At 40.8% G+C, this 9,752-nt stretch overlaps 1 protein-coding gene across 2 annotated transcripts in view; it reads left to right on the top strand.

The window, feature by feature from the left end:
- Positions 1-217: 217 nt before the first annotated feature.
- LOC137431784 (uncharacterized) overlaps positions 218-9,752 on the top strand; it is a 242,780-nt gene continuing 233,245 nt past the window's right edge. The window contains exons 1-2 of one of the 2 annotated variants that reach the window (XM_068123485.2): positions 218-306; positions 7,230-7,361. The gene's annotated coding sequence lies outside the window, so the exon portion shown is untranslated. Of the gene's footprint in view, positions 307-7,229; positions 7,362-9,752 lie in introns of those variants that run through there. The other variant, XM_068123493.2, reaches the window with a different exon arrangement.

Here is a 9,752-nt window from a genome sequence, read left to right as displayed (position 1 = left end):
TTCTCCTCCATGCGATATATGTGCAAGTTTCTCAATGAAGTATACGGACTGTATTATAAAAACACTCTCAGCTCAAATATCTTTGTGGATGATATCACACGTGCTCGTGCGGCTGTTGTTCGTGCCCAAAGTGAACTCTCCTCCTCGTCCAATCCCCGCCCCCCTTTCCACCACTCAACCTCGATCCTCCAATCTGTACGCAGCTATTTTTAAACATGCCACATGCCATACACACCGCAACCGTCCGCGTGCCTGTCCGTCAGTCTCTTCTCTACACACACCGCAGCACACCTAACCCCTGATCAGGTGAGTCCGTTGTTGTTCTCGGTCTATCGGAAGGTCTTTTGTGGATAACCGATATTAAGGTTTTGGTGGACGGTGATGGTGTCATGTTTCCATGTGAACAGACCAACTCTTTTGGGACGGTGTTTGGTGTGCGAGTGGGTACGTTACTAAACTTTGTTTCATTACACTGTGACGTTCTCCAGTTTCTGTTATTTCATTTCCTTTGCCTTTACTTCAGCATCAGAATATTTTGATACAGATTCAGGTTAACCGAGGTTAACCTCTTTGGGTTAGCATTGGTTAATATCGAAATCTGAACCAGTGTGGTGTCTTTGTGTGACATGACGCAAGTTCATGTATGAACGGATCATGTATGAACCTCAAACCAATTACATATGGAGAACGTGGGTGTTGACGTCCAGGATTGCTTGTTAAACATGTGAATGTACCATGAAGCCTTGTGTTGGCGTATCGATTAAGGTGGCTGCCTTAGGATATTAGGGTCTTGAGTTGGAGCACCTGTCGTGCCAGGTGGGTTGAAAAGTTAGATAACACCAGGTCGGTTGATTCAGCATGTCATCCTTCCGAAGTAAGCAAAGTGAGGGACTGCATCAGCAGCACAGCTGCACCCCAGAAGATGGTGTAGCTTAGCAGCCCCAGGCTGTATACAAATAAATAATAATAATTTCTATGCAAAATTATTAATATGTAAAAGTCATTAATTACACGAGCGTTGATCTGCTCGCTCCACTCGCCTCACCACACGTCGCCGCAGAGGCACAGACCTGTTTAAACTGAGGGTAATGACCTGACTGAGCTTGATTTGCTGCGTTGTCATGATTTACACCAATCATAATACAAACATTTATTTTGTACAAAATTTATTTGTAATATTGGTGATGTTACTTATTTGTAGTTTATTTGTAATCTGCAAAGCTCCAATTGGTCTAAAGCTCTAAATGTAAAGTGAATGGTACAAGCTGGTCTAATGGGTCTAAAGCGTCTTGTGGGTCTTTTGGGTCTTTTGGATCCTCGAGGTATTTTGGGTCTTCTGGGTCTTCTGGGCCACCTGAGTCTTTAAAGGTCTTTTGGGTCTTCAGGGTATTTTGGGTCTCCAAAGGTATTTAAGGGTCTTTAGGTTATTTTGGGTCCATTTGGGTCTTTGAAGTCTCTTGGGTATTTTGTGTCTTCGGGGTATTTAAGGGTCTTTGGATCTTTGGGATCTTTAAGGGTCTCTGGGGTCTTCTGGGTCTTCAAGGTAATTTCGGTCTTTTGGGTCTTTGTGGCCTCTTGAATGCTCAGAATCTTTTGGGGCTTAAGGTTATTTCGTGTCTTTAAGGGCCTTAGGGATCTTTAAGGGTCTTTTGGGTCTTTAGGGGTTTTGGTGGTCTTAAGGGTCTTGGGGGACTTAAAGGGTCTTCAAAGGTCTAAGGGGTTTCAGCAGTCTAATGCGTCGAAAGGAATATTCCAACAGTACGTAATTATTAGACAGGATGCAACCGACATTCAAACAGAGTAATTAATTGATATGTAGTCACACAACTTCACCGCCTCACGGCTTCGCAGGCCGTGGTTTTCGGTTATATATATATTTGTTTGAAGAAGAAGAAGAAGACGTTTTGGTCCCAAATATATATATATATACATATTTGCTTCATTATATTAACATGTAAAAGTCATTATTTAAATGTAAAAGTATTTAAATGTAAAATTATTTATATGTTAAATTATTTAAATGTAAAATTATTTAAATGTAAAATTATTTATATGTAAATTTATATATATTTAAGCGTCATTGTTTATACTAGGGCATGCCCGTACTATATATATATCTAAAATTATATCCCCCCCCCTCTATTTACATGAAATGGTTTGGTCCAAAGCGAACGGCTTGCGAGTACGGTGACAATCCCCCCCCTCTATTTACATGAAATGGTTTGGTCCAAAGCGAACGGCTTGCGAGTACGGTGACAATCCCCCCCCTCTATTTACATGAAATGGTTTGGTCCAAAGCGAACGGCTTGCGGAGTTTGGTAAAGAAATCGCCATAACGTGCACAAACGCGCAGGAAAGCGAAAGAATCGCAAATTAGTTTTAATTAGTTTTAAAACATAGTTTAACGCCAACATAGCAGCAACATAGTTTGCCAACGTGAAATAAATGAATACGCTCTCAAATGTGCCGTCCGAGGCAGAGTCTGTTCGGCACGTTCAGCACACGTGATAGCTCGCTGCTCTCTGATTGGTTGAATCGTTTTTTGGACATAGCTCGGTAACTACTTGTCCGATTAATATGAAACCTTGAAAAGGCACATCCTCGGGTCCCCAGCAATATACCTGGCAAGTTTCAAGTATATCGAACCCGTGGTTGTCGAGAAACAGCGGTCACAGACATACATACATACATACATACATACACACAGAGATTACTGGAATTATAGATAGATGTAAAATTATTTTTATTTATATGTAAAATTATTTATGTGTATATATGTAATATATATATGTAATATTAATATATATATGTAATAAATATATTTTATATATATATATGTAATAAATATATTTAATTAATTAATTTAATTAATATATCTACATGTAAAAGTCATTGTTTATATGTAAAATTATTTCTGTGTATATATATGTAATATACATATATGTAAAAGTCATTATTTATATGTAAAAGTGCACATGAGATTTGCAAATCTGAATTTTCTAAATTTGAGATGTGGGAGTGATTGGAAGTGCATCGATTAATTATAGGATGAAAAAAAAATCACATTGTAATGAACGAAGACCTTTTAAACAGTGAGTAGCTAATAAGCAAGAAAAAGAATCTAATGATTGGCATGATAAACAAAATTTTCATTCAAAATAGATCTCCAAAGATTGTTAAACCACTTGAGTTGAAAATTTCCCCGAAGGATGGAGTCAAAGGTCCTTGAAATTGAATGAAGGAAAATTGTAACAACTTTAAAAATTTGGTCATCCTGGTGTTCCACATGCAGGATGACACGTCGCATGACCTGTCTGCCAGCACTGGTAGTTTGTTTACGTTAAAGATACCATTGATACCACCAACAAATTAGAAATTCTGTAACAAGTGATCAGATTTTATTGCAGATTCATTGACATCAGGTTACACTGCTTGATATCTCAGAGTCTGGACAGAGGTCTCTGCGCTACAAACAAGTTCACGAAGTAGTTTGCATGTTTCATGTGAACAGCCTTCTTCGATTTCGAAAGGCAACCGCCATTTATTTAAGTCAGCGTTGTTAAAACACTGAAAGAAACATCGGGTTGTGAGGGAACGAATGAAACCTCTTTTTTCCCCCCAATAGAAGGCTGGAGAGGATGATTGAACTGGCTCCAGTTGAACGGCAGAACACTTTACAGAGATGATCCGTGTGTCAAATGTTGGGAGATCTCCTGTTTGCATTTTGATTCACCGACACAGCATCCTGCCCTAAATGCAATTATTTGCTTAACCTAGTGTGATCAGGACGAGATCCTCAGGACAATCAGAGCTAGATAAGAAAGTTTGTGAAGAGTGAGATGTCATGCTGATGACGATGAGTGTGTCCATGAGTATACCTCAAAAAGGGAAGAAACGCCTGTTTGCGAAAATACACCAGCTCAGTGGGAATTAAGAAAGATTGACGTTGTCAAAGCAATGGAATGTTTATTTGAAGAATGACCTCATTTGATATACGTTAACATTTTTCAGAGTATAAAAAGTGGCACATTCGAATTTTGGATGATGTAATGGGAGTTTGAACGCAGGCTTCTGATGATAAAACCAAACAATGCCATGTTTGCAAACTTCGAAACTGATAATTGCGTATTCAAGCGAGAAAACAATAATTAAATGAAGCAAAATAAATAATTTACATGATATTTGAATAACTCGAGCAGATAAGAATATGAGTGGTTTGGCAGAGGAATACAAGTTTATAACGAAACTGAAATTCATTCATGTTAGAGACAGAGATCTTTAGACATTTTAGAGATATTAGAGACAGACAGAGATTCATATTATGATCTTTCCTTGGAAAACCACATTTCAAATCTGGCCTCCAAAGCTAGTCGCCGACTGGGCATCCTACGTCGTGCGAAGTCCTTCCTTGGCACACCTGAGCTCCTCCCCACATACAAGGCTTTCGTCCGCAGCTCAATGGAATACTGCTCTCCCCTCTGGGCTGGTGCTCCTGCCTCACACCTAGCTCATCTTCACGCTGTTGAAACCAAAGCATTCAGAATCATTGGAATCTCCCGCGATGAAGCTAACTCCGAGGGCCTTTCTCTCACTCACCGCTGGCAGGTTGGTGGTCTTTCTGTGTTCTACCGACTCCTCTCCGGCCTTGCTCCCCCAGCTCTGTCTGTGCTCTGTCCCCCAAATATTCCTACATGTCGCACAAGATCTGCCAGAAAGCCTCTTCTGGTGAAACTGCCAAAATCAAAACTCTCTGCTCACCTTCACTCCTTCATTCCTCTTCTCCCACCTCTGGAACAAACTGCCTCACTCTCTTCAATCCCACTCCTCCCTCCAGGTCTTTAAAACAGCTGTTCACCACCATCTCCCCCCATCACCGTTATCTTCCCCCATCCAAAACCTTGATCTTTTCTACCCCCGTTAATTCACCCCAGATCCACTTTTTTTATTTTAAATACCGACTTCTTTCCGGGAAGTTCTAGCAGTGTCCATGTGTTTTATACCTCTACCACCCCCCGCCTTCCCATGGCTCCTCCCCCCAAGCCCTGTCCCTCCCACAGATCTCCCGATGTCCCTGCTCTCAAATGTTGTACTTGTGTGCTTCCCTCTCTCTCCCCGTCTTGTCTGATGTGCATTATCTTGTGCATCTTGTCTTCATATTGTCTTCCATCTTGTCTCCTACCCCCTTTATCGTTTGTTTTTTGTATCTGTTTTTTTTGTGATTGATGTTAGCTCTAACACGAGCCTCGATCTTGTATACCAAAAAAAAAGGAAATTATAAAAAAGAGAAAAGCTATTTGGACGATCGCGACAGCAGTGTGTCCAGACTCCAAATGACCCTTTCGATTGATTTCCTTTTTTCTAATAGTTATATTTGTCCCAAGGCAATGAAGTGCAAGAGGGTAAACCCCTAAGCAGGTCACTATTCCCCTTAGCTCAGCATATGGATTGGTAGTAGTAGGGTGTTCCTCCTCTACGATTGGTGTTAAACTTGGTGTCCCATCAGCTGGCATTGGCCGGTGGATATTAAGGAGCCCACATTGTCCTTTGCGAAGATCACGTGAGCTATCGCCGACACCCTGAGCCAATTCCAAATTGCTGCTCTAACCCACAAGGGTTAGGGTTAGGGTTAGGGTTAGGCATCAGCAGTGTAGTTTCACCCCCAGGAAATGATGCTTCCTGCAGTCATGTGCTGCATGCAAAAGAAGAATAGATTATATTTTCTTTATGATCAAGTTGCACATCTTATTTAGCCAGGAGACGATACAAAGTGGCTGAATTTTCTTGGAGGATTATGGGATGTTTAACGTCCACTTTCTAAATGTACATGAAACGGCAGACTCTATGCTGGCCTTGCAGCAGAATTGCAATTTAAAAAAAATCTGTTTACATGAGGTGGCAAAGAAATCCAGAAATCTATGTAGAAATCTACGAATGATTTATCCTATCATCACTGATAGAGAAATTCATCACATAGAGATAGATTCATCACATAGATTCATCACATAGAGAAATTTTTAAGAGGTATTTTTTTAAAATAATTTTTATTTTTAAGATCAGTACTCTGATTTTATGGAGTTTTTTTATCCAATGCCATGTGATCTTACAACTCTCATGATACAGAGAAACTTTAGAGAATTTATTTGTGACATAGTGTGATGTGCGGCTGCTAAGAGGTGGCTTTGTTTGAAAAGACGTGGTTTTGTTTCGAGGTGGTTCGGTGTGATGTAGCACAGTTTTTTGCCAGTTGAGTATTGTCTTGATGTGATGCGTAGAGCCCACAAAGCTGGTTGTGCTTGGGGTTATCTATATTAAAAAAAAAGAAAAGAATCAAAGCACTCAGTTTCATAGATGGTGATGAAAATTGCATATTGCAGTCACATGAGGTCCCCTTTCCATCTATGCATGGTTACCTGCACAATTCTGGATGAAGCCCACTTGGTGGTTTTCTAAGCCTGTACATAAGCCCAAGTAGTGACGGCACTTCCTCCAAGCTCAGTGGCTTTGTTAAATGTTTATCTCGTGTGTGTGTGTGTGTGTGTGTGTATGTGTGTGTGTGTGTGTGTGTGTGTGTGTGTGTGTCAGATCTATTACGAGCCTCAGCTCAAATATAACAAGCGTTATGCCTCGGTCCCCCGTCGGTGAAGTGATGTGAGTTGACAAAGTTGAAGACGCAAGGCGGCCATCTTGGATTTTGACGTGGCGAACCAATTTTCAATAGCATTCTCCCTTATGCCTAGATACACCCACACACCAGATTAGAAGTTGGTACTTCGCTTATTTTTCAAGATATTCCGCTCACAAGGTTCAGACATACATGGCGTCAGACATACATGGCGGCGGCCATCTTGGATTTTTACGTGGGTTGCACCCACACACCAAATTAGAATTCTTTCCTTTGCGCACATATGCACGCACACACGCCCACACGCAGCCACGTACGTACGCACGGACGGACACACGGACAGAGGGGAAAACAATAGTCCCCCTTTCGCTCCGCGGTGCGAGGGGGGACAACAACAAAAAAACAACCCAAAAAACAAAAAAAAAACTTGGCCTGCTGAGCATCTGTACTAATTGGTGGTGCTTTCATGCTTGAATGTGTGATATGTAGTCTTTGATGGTGACTTGGTGTAATGACGACAAATGGGCTGCTGGACTTAGGTGGTGCAATGTGGTTATGCGGTGTTTCAGTGCGACGGTGGATGATTTATGAGTACCTTGGTGTGAAGGCAGGGTGCTTCGGCGAAGGGGTTGCCAGCTTTGGCCCAACACGAGGAATGCTGCAGCTGTGCATGAGGACTTGCTGCTTTGTCAGTGCCCAAAATGTTGCCATCTTCACTCGCCCACCCAAATACTAAGTAGTGAGTAGTAAGCAAGACAGCTGTTCTCTGTAGCTCACATTGTTTTAGCTCTCGCTTCATCTGCTCCATGGTTGGCAAAACCTGCTGATCAGTCAAAGTCAATCAATGTTGGCACATAGCACTTGTTCTTGACATTGATGTTGTGATTGCAAAATGTAACTTCAATTTGTTTATTACAATTGCTCAAAATGTGCCAACTGGCTTTATCTTCTACATAATGGTTAATTAGCAAGCATTTATCATAGTGGTTTTCAACATGGGAAACAGTATACACACGCACAAGTGAATATGACATCCATGTTAGAAATATAACTATTTCGCTGTGAAATATACAAGTTTTCCTGATACAAGTTTACTAAGCATCATTCCACTGATGCCGACCCTCTTTCCTACATACAGTCTCAACCCAAGTGGAAATTGTTAAATTCAAGCAATGAAGTGTGTGTGTGTGTGTGTGTGTGTGTGTGTGTGTGTTTTTTTTTTTGTGTGTTAGTTTGTGTGTGTGTGTGTGTGTGTGTGTTTGTTTGTATGTTTGTGTCTGTTTTTTTGTGTTCGTTTGTGCACGTGTGTGTGTGTCTCTTTCCCCACATACAGTCTCAACCAAAGTGGGAATTGTTAAATTCAAGCAATGAAGTGTGTGTCTGTGTGTGTGTGTGTGTGTGTGTGTGTGTGTGTGTGTGTGTTTGAGCGTGTGTGTTTGTTTGAGCGTGTTTGTGTGTGTGTGGTGAGGTGAAGTCAGGGGTGGGGAGGAGGTGATATTTTAAGGCACAGCCCATAGGGTAAAGCCATCTCAGAGTCTGTATGTATGTGTGTATGTATGTATGTGTATGTATGTCCCTCACAAACATACACCAATCAGAGCTGAGGATCTGGTCACATGACAGTGGTGATGAGATGTGATTACATCTGTGATGTCATTACGGCGTACAATGGCTGAGTCCACACACCGCCATTTTGATTTCTATACCATTCAGGCCGAACATACCGTCGAACCTGTCATATATCACAATCGCCATGCTCTAACTTCACGTTTTTCATTCAGTGTGAAACAAACAAACCGATTGTTAAAATGATCATCAAATATTAAAAGTATAGGCGTTAGCCATCTTCCAACGACACAGTACGTATAGGCCTTAGGCTTCATGCCTTCGTGGCTCACCTTCAGGCCACTTTGGACAAATTAGCGCAGGTTTCTTAATACAGACGTAATATCGTTTTCATAATAAAAAAATAAATAACGTTAATAATAATAATAATAATATAGTAAATATAATCGTAACACTGCAATCCCTTTGTCATGACTGCAAAGTTACTGGATTGAAGCGGTGCATGGTTGGTTCATTGTTGACTCGAAACATATAGAATAAACCAGTGTCTCAATGCAATCTCTTCACTTCCATGGTGGCAGACAGCTTAGAGACTTAGAGTACTTCAATATAATTTAATACTTTCATTAGTTGCTAACTGGTATCCCCACCCAGGTTATACCATCCTTTTCAACTAAAGTATCAACCAAGCCCAGCTACACAGCCGCTGTTAGACTTTAGGTCTTGTTTTTATATATACCACTTTCAATTATGGGCAGGCAGAATACCCTAAAGGTATGCATAATCACATCTGAGCTGTCTATCCAGGGTTGAAATCTTGGCCCAGTGAAAAACTGTCACGAGGGTGTTTTGCATGCAAACACATCATCAATGTGTGTGTCCTCCCCCAGATGGACATTAAATTGGGTGTCCCATCTGCCAGCATCAGTTGATCAATTATAAAGATCCCACGGTGTCCTCCATGAAGAGTAGGCAAGATATTGCTGGCACCTTGGCAAAATAACTAATTCCTGCAGACTCAGTCGAGTATCCTGTGTCGGAGTGGTGACCCACCTGGGGTTGCAACCCATAGCCAATAGAACTACCTCAGCAGCGTTATGTCCCCCTAATGATGCAAGGAGGATAAACCTAAACATACAAAGTATCATGCATGTTCGTAATGTCAACGGCTATGACTAAATTCAAATAACTTTAGAACCAGTTAAACATGAGGCAATAAATGATGCAAAAGTTTATCCACAGTCATGTCCACACTAATTTTCACAATCCTGAAAGAGTACAAAAACAAGCATGAACAGCATTTTTTTTTTAATGCAAAAGGAAATGGTGATAGCAATACCAAAAAGTATGCAAACAAGGTGTGAATGGTGGAATTATATTATGAAAAATGCATTCCAACATCATTTCTCAATAATTTAAATTGTGAACAGAAAACGAATCTATCCATTAAAAATATATTACAAAGAAAGCATAGTACCTGTCTCAATTCTTGAACAACACTGACTGTTGAAACACCTCTAGCTGCATCCCCAAGCAACTACAGCACCTTTAGAAAGTATTCACA

Source organism: Myxine glutinosa, chromosome 1 (genome assembly GCF_964187855.1).
Source record: "Myxine glutinosa chromosome 1, kmMyxGlut1.1, whole genome shotgun sequence".
Taxonomy (NCBI): domain Eukaryota; kingdom Metazoa; phylum Chordata; class Myxini; order Myxiniformes; family Myxinidae; genus Myxine; species Myxine glutinosa.
The sequence above is the reverse complement of the archived record's forward strand: the minus strand, read 5'-3'. Positions and strand labels throughout refer to the sequence as shown.